The 13,012-nt window shown below is 41.2% G+C and overlaps 1 pseudogene; it reads right to left on the reverse strand.

Annotated features, from left to right (window-relative positions):
- Nucleotides 1–11,581: 11,581 nt before the first annotated feature.
- Nucleotides 11,582–11,720, reverse strand: LOC116596712 (annotated as a pseudogene).
- Between the last annotated feature and the right edge of the window lie 1,292 nt (nucleotides 11,721–13,012).

Genomic DNA, 13,012 nt, shown 5'->3' on the forward strand with positions numbered 1-13,012 from the left:
AGTGGGTGAGAGGTGACAGGAGAGGCTCTTTGGAAATGATGCTGGGAGTAGCTCAGGTGCCTTCTTAAGAGCCAAGGTATCCTTAGGGAAAGGCAGGTGGGACAACGGGCATGACAAGAATCCTTTTCTGAGGAGAGTCAACCTTAATCTTTGGCCTTGGGGTGGTTGTCTTCTATCCACCTGAAGTCCATTTTTTTAAATTACAATGTAGGGGCACCTGGGTGGCTCAGGGGGTTAAAGCCTCTGCCTTCAGCTCAGGTCATGATCCCAGGATCCTGGGGTCGAGCCCTGCATCGGGCTCTCTGCTCAGCCAGGAGCCTGCTTCCCCCTCTCTCTCTGCCTGCCTCTCTGCCTACTTGTGATCTCTGTCTGTCAAATAAATAAATAAAATCTTTTAAAAATAAATAAATAAATAAATAAAATCTTAAAAAAATAAAATTACAATGTATTTTAAATGATGTAGCAATTTACATAAATACTGTATAAAATCAAAATTTTGTAATTAAAAAAATTATAAATATAAAATTCAAACAATCAAGATAAAGTCAAGGTCCCCTGACCATCTCTTATCTAATTCAAGAGACCTTCCACCATGCCTCTAATTTGGAGTATATCCTTTCTTTTTCTTACACAACATGTATATATACATATAGGAAATGTTTTGTTTCATAGGGCTTGTATTACTTCTGGTTTTAGAATTATGCTTTACATTTTTTGTTTACTTAATTATAGGGACATAGTTCAAAATTCCAAAGGTTCAATAGGGAATACAGTGAAAAGCAGGTGTCCTTTCCTCCCCTGTTTCCAATCATCTGGTCTCCTCCCTGGAGGCAACCACCAATTCTAGTTTCCTGTTATTCATTCCAGAGGCACTCTATGCAGTTAAAATTCAATGCATACACACACACACACACACACACACAAATGCATATATTACATTATATATGTATTATATAATGTATATATGTGTATATATATAATATATATAATTGTGTATAGACACATATATTACATTATATATTGTATATTATATTTAATATATTGATATATATACATGTATTTTTCACACAAATGGAGACACTGTTCTGCACCTTTTTTCACCTTATAATATATCTTGAAGACCTTTCCTTATCAGTATGGAGAGCAGCCTCATTCTTTCTTACCCATGCATAGTATCCCATTGTATGTATACCTGATATTTCTCTAGTCCCCTATGGAAAGAAAGGTTGTTCTCAATATTTTATTATTACAATGATGCAATTGATATTTTTATCCATTACTTTGCATATTTATTTATAAGATAAATATTCTTTTGAGAGAGAGAAAGATAGCAAGCACATAATGGGGGGAGAGGAGGAACAGAGGGAGAGGGAGAGAATCCCAAGCAGACTCCCCATTGAGCATGGAGCCTGATGTGGGGCTCAATCTCATGACCCTGAGATCATGACCCTAGCCAAAATCAAGAGTCAGATGCCCAACCAATTGAGCCATCCAGATGCCCCAAGATGAATATCTACTATTAGGGATTAGTAAGTTGAGGTTATTTTAGAAGTTTAACTAGTACTTTAAGTGTTGATTGATATGACCAAATAGCTTCCAGGATGTACTGAATTTTACTGCTTATAGGTTTGTTTTTTCATTTCTACATAAATATATTATATACTCGGTCCTGAACACTCACATTTTTCACTCAGCAATATGATTTGGAGTTCTACCTATACAAATGCACATAGACAAATAGACCTACCTCATTAAAAAAAAATACTATCTTACTGTTTCCTGTTGTATGGCTTTACATAGCTTAATTGTAGATAGCTTATCGATGGATGTTTTGTTGGTTTTCAGGTTTTGCTGCCACAAACAATGCTACAATGACTATTCTTGTGTGAATAAAAATGGATTCAGAGAAATGACTTATAAGTCTGATAGGTACACATATTTTGAATTTCAATAGATGCTGACAAATTTTTCTCCCCAAAATGTGCCAGTTTAGATTTCCACCAATGTTGTGTGAGAGCTTTAGATTTACATCTAGAAGCGGCCTATGTGCTTCCTCCTGAATCAAGGTTTGAAGTCCCAGTTTAAGGGTTCACTGGGATCCCAAGGGATGGTCCCTGGGATCATCCGGGCCCTGAGCTCCCCTCCGCATTATGTGAGTGGACAAGCTGAGTGTTGGGAAGGATGAACACAGACTAGGGTCAGTCTATCCCCCCATGAGCCAGCTGGTCACCCAGGTAACACAACCCTCTCCAAAGAAAAGACAAGGCTACTTTGGGAGGGAGTGAGCTCCTCATCACTAGAAGTGTCCGAGTGGAGGTTTGGTATCAACAAATGCTTTGAGCATTTATTCTGTGCCAAATTTGGGGCTGGGTGTCTTGACTCAGAGATGTGTCAGACCCATTTCCTGCCTTCCCAGAGCTTGATAATCATGGAGAAAATATACAAGTAAACCGTGATAATTCTGTCTACTAAGTATTTAGTAGGACTTCCTTTTCTGACAATATCTGGTACTTCCTGCTACATAAAACATGGAAATGCCAGAAACAAAAACAACAAACATCCTTTTAAATGCACAATTGAACCTGCAAAAGATCGGGTTTTAACAGATCTTTGGGGAGATGAAGACTTGGATTTACATGAATTTTGGGGTTAGAACTGAGACCCTTTGAGTACTGCACTCACAGTGAAAGATTAGACTAGAAGAAAACAAACTTCTGACTACTAGCAAAGGAGACAAAAAGATATGTGTCCATCTTGACCTGGTATTTGGGTGGGGGAAAGAAACTATCTCTCAAGAATTTGAAACCACATGCCTGCTCTCAGCAAGTCTGGGGCTCATATTTATGTCACTTGCATGGCTGGGAATCCCCAAGGTTGAGAAATTAACATAAAAGGAGACCTACTCCAAAACCATCTCTCAGATGTCTAATAGAAAGAAATAGAAATCCTCTTTGGATCTCTCCTACACCCAATTGCAGGCTACGCAGAATTCCTTTATATAAAGCCCTTCCAAATATTAGCTAGTAATCCACAAGGAAGCAATCCACCATGAGTAAGATCCAGTAGACACAACAAATCAGACTGCCAAAAACTTCAGGTACCAGAATTATCAGACAGTGATTATTAAGTGCAGCTTAAAGACAGCTGTTAAGTGCTTTGGGAGTATAGGGGAAAAAACTGACTCCCAGATACAACGAAAGTCTTAAAAGAGCTGGAAACTTGAAGAATGGGCTTTGAAAAATAAGTAGGACTTTCCCAAGTGTGGACAGGTGCTGTTGGGGTAGGCAGTGGGCTGTGCAGAGTAGAACATACCAGGGAAACGGCTATTGATTATTAGTTTCTCAAGCACAAATAGGGCAGAAAATTGTGGGATGAGGCAAGGGAGGTAGGTAGACAGATACATCATGCTGGCTCTTGCAAGCCATCCTAAGGAAAGCCAGTGAAGGGTTTTAAGTGAACAGTTAGTGATATTCATTCATTCATTCATTCATTCAACAATGGGCATCAGGCATAAAGAATGGATTGTAGTTTGGAGAGTAGAATGCAGCAGGGTATCAGGAGAGTTTAGCAGACATCTAGGTGAGATATGCTGGTGGCTTAGACCAGGGTGGTGGCAGTGATGACTGAGAAAAATAGGTTGATCTGACAGATGTTTAGGTCAAAGGTTAAAGGTGGATTGTCTACAAGGGATGGGGAAGTAGGAGGTGATTCCCATGTTTTTGGCTGAGCACCTGGAAGATGGGTGGTACCGTTAACAGAGATAAGGAATTCAGGAGGAAGAGCAAGTTGTTAAAGATCACGAGCTCAGTTTTAGATATTTGGAGTTTAAAGCGGCCTTATCTAGTTTGACACAAATGTCTGAGTATCAGTAAGTAGAACCTGGGCTGGAAATAAAGATCTGAGAGTCACCAAAATATAAGTGGCAGTTAAAGCCACTTATATTTTTAGGAAATTTTTAAAAAAGATTTTACTTATATATTTTTCAGAGAGAGAGAGCACAAGCAGAGGGAGAAGTAAGCTCCCGTCTGAACTAGGAGCCCAGTGTGGAACTCTACCCTAGGACCGTGAGATCATGACCTGAACTGAATGTTTAACTGAATGTTAAATAGATGTTTAACCGACTGAGCCACCCGGGTATCCCTGGTTAAGAACTTTTGATTACAGTTACCTAAAGACCCAACTCAAATTGGATTAAACTAGAAAAGAAATTGGGTTGTATTGTTTAGCTATAATTGCCTTCAGGCAAGGCTTGATCCAGTGTCTCAAATAATGGAACTAAGATCCAGTCTATTCTGATTTTTCCAAAACACTTCCTAAGAGTTGGCTTAATTCTTGACAGGCTCTCTCTTTGTGACCACATGCTAGTGTAGAGAATGGCTCTGCCTTGGCACCCTGGTGACCTTGCATGTATTCATTCACATATGCCACATGGGCAAAAGTTTAAAAAGCTTATCTGAGACTGTGACCCTCCCAGAAGATGAGAGGATGTGAGGCTTGTAAGACAAGCCATCTTCTACTTGCTTCCCTCTCTCCCCTGGAAGACTATCATGAGACAGTTTTCTTACTGCTTCCCAGGTTCTGAGGAGCTATTGGAACTTTATGCCCCACCCTACTCAGAAGGGAGCTGTGGAATATACAACTTGTTAATTGCGGTCTAGAACTGGCTCCTTGACAACAGGGTGCCCACAACTTGTGTTGTAATTGCCCAGCCTCTTTTGATTCAGTGTCATCCTTTTTGGTGTGTGGAACAAAGATCATCGGGAGCTGGCTATTCTTGCTGTGTATGTGAGTAATGAACTGGTTAAATTGAAAAGTGGCTCATTGTATCTTTACCACTAGAATTAGTTAGGCCTTGGCCTTTGCCTTGGCCTTATCTTGTCTTGTCTTGTACCTATAAACTGCCAGCTGCTTCTAGGTCTGGGTGCTTCCAAGCACAAACCTGGCAGGAAAGAAAATTCCCGTTTCTCTAAAGAGCTCAATGCAAAATTTCAGAATTGAAGGGTTTTGTTGTTGTTGTTGTTATTTTGTTTGTTTGTTTGTTTGTTGTTGTTGTTTTAGCTCTTATTGACCAGATTTGGGTCATATGCTCATCCCTGAGCCAATCACTGTGGCTAGGGATTTGGAATGTGTTGGTTAGTTTGAGCCATTGAGAGCCCAACCCTGGAAATGAGGTTGAGGTCAATCCCATTCAAACCACATGGCTGAGAATTCAGGGTCCTGTTAGGAAAGGAGGAAGGAGAGGTGGAATGGAAGCCAAGAAGCAGCAAGCAAAGCCCGCTATCTCTGTTTGCTTTGCCAGCGCAGGGAAGTCAGGAAGGGCACAAGGGGTCTGAATGCATCATTGTGGAGGGTATGGCTCCAGAGGCGGGAGAGGGATTCTGAAACAGGAAGCTGAGCAAGAGAAAACCGATCATTAGCCCTAAAGCTGTAGGTCTAGTTTATATCTTGGTCTCGTTTTCCTAACAGGATGGCTTTTGCAACAGTGGGCATTTGTGGGTAGGGGACAGAAAGGAAATTGAGAGAGCTGAAGACACAGAGTCCCAGAAATCTGTCTTCAGGGCATTATGAAAGCCAGATTTCTAATTCCTTTTGGGTCCTTACAACACTTGGGGGCAAGGGTTGAAGACGGAGCTGGTGTGGGTCTCCTTTTAGGTCTTACCAGACACCCCATCCAGGAACAAGAAGCAGCTGGTATAGGAGACAGGCGATGTGTACCCCAGTTTCTGGACCCAGTGCCACCACCACTGACTTGCTATGTGATCCTGGGGCAGGAGCTGCTCCTCTCTCAGACTTAGTTTCCCAGTCTGTACAATGAACTAGATCAGGCCTTTCCTACTTTTTCAATCTTAAGGATGCCTTCAGTTACTTTTCCCTACATGCCACTGCCTTCCATTCACCCTATTTATGAGTTGTTATTATTCATTTTTAAGTTTTTATATAGTTTTTTTTCTGATGAAATATCTACACAAACACAAGCAAATCAGTGCTGTATCTTTAACTCTTCTTTTTGTTTTTATAACAATTCTGTTTTGTTTTTTGTTTTTTGCTTTTTTTCCCCACTCCATTCTTATGTGTCTTCTGCTGACTTTCCTGAGTTCTTTCCTTCTCATCTAGGGCGTATCTTGCAAATCTCTGTTTGGGTTGATTTCTCTTTGCATGATCCAAGGAATTATAAATTTAATCAAACTCTGTTTTGCTAGTGCCAAAATGGGTTTCAGTCCGAGGGCAAGGATAGTTGTCTCATGTGTTCCTGTACATTTTGGTTAGTTTTTCTCGAATTTCTGTCTTAGATACTATTTCCTTCCTAGCGTAATGGACCTCTGTGACTATTTGTTCCTGCGGGAACAGTTAGGATGTCATGAATGTCCTTGCCTGGTTGGTTATGTGTGTCATACCTAATAGTGGCTGCTCATCAGGCCACCAGGAAGGAGAAAGTCCTCAGTCATGTTTAGATATTTTATGTACTTGTTGATCTGAGATTGTTGCTCTACATTTTGGACTCTCAAATTTGTGTTAATGAAAGCCTCATTGTACTGTCCTTTAGACTTTTGCAAGAGCCAGGGTCAGAGTGCCAGGAACAAGTTAGGGAGGGACTTAGGAAATGATTGATCGTTTAGGAATGAATGATCATTGATCATTGAATCCATTATCGTCTTTCACCTGTTGGATGGCAGCACTCTCACTGGTCTCCTTGCTACCGCCTTGACTTCTTCCAATCTATTCTTTACTCAGTGGTCAGAGGGGAATTTTAATTGTGATCACATTTCAATTCTACTTGAAACCCCATATCCAACTTAGTTAGCCTCAGGGTTCACAAAGACCATTTGACCCTTGCATATTTTTCTAGTCTCACCTCTTGCTCATTTTACTCCACACTGGCCTCCTGTATTGCAAACCCAATCCCCTCCTCCCCATACACACCATTTACCATTGTCAGTTCTCTTCTCATCTTTTAGGTCTCTGCTTAAATATTATTTCCTTGAACAGGCTTTCCTTAACTACCTCATCTAGTCAATAGCAGGTCCTCTGTTACTCATTGTCATTGGTCCTCGTCTGTTGCCCTCATAAGTCTAATCATACCCTCTAATTATTTTGTCTGACTGCTTCTATTTTGTATGACTCCCCGCCAGACTATAAACTCCAATACAGGTAGGATTGTGTCTTTCTCACCACCATTTGCCTTTTTCTTCCCATTCAGCATCCAATCACCTTCTGCCTTCACTCAAATGATCTCACCCAGCTGCCTTCAGGGTGTCCTGTCCTAAGACAAACATAGTAAATTCATCATCTGAATTCTCACAGATCCTTTTCTCTTGCTGTCCTACACACAGCCAAGAGGCAGGTATGGGACCTAATCTTAAACCACCTCATATTCTTCCCAAGAACACTGAATCTTAAACAATGCAATGCAAGACCTTAAAAACTAGTTAACGTTCACTTATAACATTGGTGGTACCTAGCTGACCTGACAGGTGTCTCCTGCTACCTGGACCCTGTATTGTTTACTTGGGTTTGACCATTCCGAGTCTGGTTCCCTAGTCTTCTCTTTGGTCCTATGAGCTCCCTCAAAGCCTCCTAGTTAACGTCATTAGTGTTGAAGATAGCCAGAATCAGTTTGCTGCTTGGAATAAAATAAATGTATTGTATAGACTGTATCTCCACAGACTAGCACAGGACCTGGCAAAGGTAGGTGTTCAATAAACGTACCCAGGTGTGTGGCTTAAAGCTGGTTGCTTAATATCACAGAGTCTCAATTTCTTCCTCCTGCCCACATATCATCTGGGATCTCTGGGCAGAAATCATCCTGCTTGCTCCTTTATTGTCTCCTTCCTTTCAAGTTTCTATCCCTCCTTCTCAGCTACAACAACAAAACAACTCAATCCAACTCAACCCAAATTCCTCTCATTTTCTCAGGAAGAGCCACTTAACCACAATGTCTGGGTCTGATATTCAGATCCTGGTTATGTTGTTTACTAGCTGTGTGACCTTAAACAAATTAATAAACGTCCTTTGCCTCAGTTTCCTCATGGGCAGGTGGTGATGGGAAATTATAGTAGCTGTAATAGTACATAGAGATAATGAGATAAAACATGTAAAACACTTAAAACGATGCTTAGCACATAGTAAGCACTGAATACTTGGTAGCTATTATTAATATTTTCTTTTTTTAAGATTTTATTTATTTATTTGAGAGAGACAGCATGAGGAGGGGGAGGGGCTTAGGGAGAGAGAGAAACAGGCTCCGTGCTGAGCAGGAAATCCAACTCAGGGCTTGATCCTGGGACCCTAGCTGAAGTTAGATGCTTAAGCAAGTGAGCCACTATTTTCATCTTTTTGTTGCATAAGAGACTGGATACCTATACCTTCAGGGTAATGTTCTTTGAAGTACAGTTCCTGAACCACCAGCATCAGAATACACTGGAGAGATGGACAGTGCAGGTTCCTGGGCTCCTTCTTGGACTTAGCAAATCACAGTTTTTAGGGCCGAACTAGGAAATTTACATTTGAAAAATATATCTCCCAAATGATTGCTAATTTTTAAAAAAGGTATTGATACATAACACACATGCAATAAAATTCATCCATTTAACATGTATGACTCAGTGGTTTTGGTATATTTATAGAATGATACAATCTGACTTTAGAACATTTTCTATATCCTGAAAAGAAATCCTGTACTCATTAGCAGTCATTTCCTATTCCATATCCCCTCAACCACCCCAACCTTAGACAACCACTAGTCTGCTTTCTGTCTTTATAGATTTATCTATTCTGGAAATTTCACATAAATGGGATTATATAATATGTGATCTTTTGTGTTTGGCTTATTTTAGCATGTTTTCAGGGTTCATCTATGTTGTAACATGTATCAACACTTTTTTTTTTTTTACTAAGGTATAGTTCACTGAATAGAACACATTTTGTTTATCCATTCATAACAAACAGAATGGATATTTGTCTTGTTTCTACTTTTTAGGTATTATGAATAGTAACTATGAACAAGCAATGGACAGTCATGTACAAGTTTTTACGTGGATATATGTTTCATTTCTCTTGCATATTAACTAGGAGTTGAATTGCTGGGCCACATGAGAACTCTAGGTTTAACATTTTGAGGAACTACCAAACCATTTTCCAAAGTGGCTACTTTTACATTCCCACCAGGAGGGTTCCAGTTTCTCCGCTTCCTTATCAATACTTGTTATTACCTGCCTTTTATTATGGCCACCCCCATGGGTAAGAAGTAATATCTCATTGTGGCTTTGATTTGTATTTCCCTAATGACTAATGCTGTTGGGCATCTTTTAACATCCTTATTGGCCATTTGTGTCTCTTTTTGGAGCTATGTCTTTTCCAATCCTTTGCCTATTTTTTAAAGCTTTTATTTTGAAGTAATCTCTACACCCAACCTGGGGCTCAAACTTACAACTCTGAGGTCAAGATTCACATGCTCCACTGACCAGGTACCCCAACCTTTGCCCATTTTTAGAATTTATTTATTTATAAGAGAGGGAGAGAGCCTATGCGCACACATGAGCAGGGGTAAGGGCAGAAGGAAAGAGAAAAATCCTCAAGCAGACTCTCCCTGAGCACAGAACCTGACTCAAGGCTCTATCCCAGGACTCTGAGATCATGACCCGTGGAAATCAAGAGTTAGCCGCTCTGGGGTGCCTGCATGGCTCAGTGGGTTAAAGCCTCTGCCTTCTGCTCATGTCATGATCCCTGGGATGGAGCCCTGCATTGGGCTTTCTGCTCAGCGGGGAGCCTGCTTCCCCTCCCCCTCTCCCTGCCTGCCTCTCTGCCCATTTGTGATCTCCGTGTGTCAAATAAATAAATAAATAATAATAATAAAAAAAGAGTCCGCCGCTCAACCAACTGAACCACGTAGGTGTCCTCTTCCATCCATTTTTAATTGGATTCTTTATCTTCTATTATTGAGTTATAAAAGTTCTTCATATACTCTGAATGAAAGTCCCTAATCAGATATGTGATTTGGAGATATCTTCTCCCATTCTGTGGGTTTTCTTTTTTTTTCTTTTTTTTTTTTAAAGATTTTATTTATTTATTTGACAGAGAGAGATCACAAGTAGGCAGAGAGAGAAAGAGGAGGAAACAGGCTCCCTGCTGAGCAGAGAGCCCGATGCGGGACTCAATCCCAGGACCCTGAGATCATGACCTGAGCCGAAGGCAGCGGCTCAACCCACTGAGCCACCCAGGCGCCCTGTGGGTTTTCTTTTTACTTCTTGATGGTTTCCTTTGAGCACAAGTTTTTAATTTTGAAGAGACCCAATTTCTTTCTTTCTTTCTTTTGTTGTCTGTGCATTTGGTGTTGAATCTAAAAAACCTTGCCCAACTCAAGGTCGTGGAGATTCAATCCTAGGTTTTCTTCTAGGTGTCTCAGAGGTTTAGGTCTAATATTTAAGTCTATGATCCATGCAAACTCATATTTAGGAAGCACTAGTTTGGGTCTACCTATAATGGCTTTTCCCAAAGACAATCCTCACCTTAAGAAGAATTTTTTTTTTAAAGATTTTATTTATTTATTTCATAGAGGGAGGTCACAAGTAGGCAGAGGAGCAGGCAGAGAGAGAGGGGAAGCAGGCTCCCTGCTGAGCAGAGAGCCCAATGCGGGGCTTGATCCCAGGACCCTGGGATCATGACCCGAGCCGAAGGCAGAGGCTTTAGCCCACTGAGCCACCCAGGCGCCCCTTAAGAAGAATTTAAAAAAAAGGGCGCCTGGGTGGCTCAGTGGGTTAAGCCGCTGCCTTCGGCTCAGGTCATGATCTCAGGGTCCTGGGATCGAGTCCCGCATCGGGTTCTCTGCTCCGCGGGGAGCCTGCTTCCTCCTCTCTCTCTCTCTGCCTGCCTCTCTGCATACTTGTGATCTCTCTGTGTGTCAAATGAATAAATAAAATCTTTAAAAAAAAAATAAAAATAAAAAAAATATTCATCATAGCTTTATTCACAATGGCTAAAACTTAGAAACTTCACAAATACCCATTAATTGGTGAATGTACAGACAGGATATATCCATACAGAGGAATACAACTTAGCAATAAAAAAGCCCGAACTGGTGATACATGTAGTAATCTGGATAGATTTAAGAATCCTTGGGGTGCCTGGGTGGCTCAGTGGGTTAAAGCCTCTGCCTTCGGCTCAGGTCATGGTCCCAGGGTTCTGGGATCGAGCCCCGCATCGGGCTTTCTGTTCGGCGGGGAGCCTGCTTCCTTCTCTCTCTCTCTCTCTCTCTCTCTGCCTGCCTCTCTGCCTACTTGTGATCTCTGTCTGTCAAATAAATAAATAAAATATTAAAAAAAAAAAAGAATCCTTATGCTGCACAAGGGAATGTAGGCATTAAAGAGTTCCTTTAACGTTATTAAAAATGCAAGCCCACCTATAGTGCGGGTGGTTGCCTGGGCTGAGGGTGGAGGCAGAGAGGGACTGCAAGGGGACCCAAGGGAAGTTGTGAGCTAGTGGAAATGTGCTGTGTCTTGAATGGAGCAGTAGTTTCATTTGTATGTACATCTGTGAAAATGCATTTAATTGTACAGCTTATTTTTATTTATTTTTTTCGAGAAAGCACTCAGACTGCATCCCCTCCCGCTTACTCCTCCAAAGGAGGAGAAGAATGATCATTGATGGCAATTGGTACTTGTGGAAACAAAACCTAAAGGCAGCTTCAAGCTCAGGAGAGAACACTGCACCTCCTTCTCCTCGTGGCCTAAGGAGAATTTTTAAGCCTTCTGTTAGGATGATGTAAACAATAATGAAACAGTTAATGAACGTATATCGAGCACATGGTATGTGCTAACCATTTTATGTTGCATAATCTTGTTCAATCTTCATTATGTAGTTTGTGTTAGAATCACCTCCACTTTTCATGATGTAATAGCTTCACTCTATGATGATGTAATACATAGATCTCCTTTTATGTAAAAGAGGAAGCAATCTTTAGGAAGGAAGGCAATGAGGACTAAATAAGTTAATGTGTGTTAAAAGTACGGCCCCGTGTTTGGCAGAACAGGGCTCAAAGGATGAGAGCGCCTCTTCCTATTCCTTTATGATTGCCTGTCCCACTGCAGACCTACCCCTCCCATTGGTCAAGAAAGCTATCAGCTCCAGGGCTCATTTTTGTATTTTCCTAGCATCCTGATCCCCCTTTTCCTTGTCTCATTATGATTTATGATCTTACTTTTATTTGTGTTATTCTTAAGACTATCACATCTCTTCAACTCCTCTTCAAGTCTCACAAAGGCGGCGGGGGGCAATTTTGTCACCGCAATATTCCCCCACACCCAGTATATAGCTGGGGGATATACTGGTGGTTTTTTGTTTTGTTTTGTTTTTGTTTTGGAAAGAGAGACAGTGAGAGAGAGCATGAGAGGGGAGGTCAGAAGGAGAAGCAGACTCCTCGTGGAGCTGGGAGCCCAATGCGGGACTCAGTTCAGGGACTCTGGGATCATGACCTGAGCCAAATGCAGCCACTTAACCAACTGAGCCACACAGGCACCTGATATAATGATCTTTTAAAAAATATATACGCTTGACTACACCACTTTAAGCACCACTGGAAGTTTAAAATCCTCCAATGGTACGTGGATTACACTTTGAATAAAGTCGAAACTCCCAGCCATGGCAAACAGGTCCCTACCTGATTGGCGACTATCTGCTTCTCCACCCACACCTTCTACTACTGTCTCCACTTGGAACACACTTGTTTTCTTTCCCAAACACATCTTGCTATTTCCTGAATCAGAGTCTGTTTCTTCCAGTTGTCAGCTCTGATTAGTTTCTCACCCTTTGGATCTCAGCTCAAATGTCACCTCTTCCCAGAGCCTTCCCTGATGGCCCTGAACAGTGTTACCAACACACTTCTACCAAGTTATGCTTTTTTTTTTTTAAGATTTTATTTTTTATTTTATTATTTGACAGAGAGAGATCACAAGTAGGCAAGGAGGCAGGCAGAGAGAGAGGAGGAAGCAGGCTCCCCGCCAAGAAGAGAGCCCAACGC

The sequence above is a fragment of the Mustela erminea genome, chromosome 7, assembly GCF_009829155.1.
Source record: "Mustela erminea isolate mMusErm1 chromosome 7, mMusErm1.Pri, whole genome shotgun sequence".
NCBI lineage: Eukaryota > Metazoa > Chordata > Mammalia > Carnivora > Mustelidae > Mustela > Mustela erminea.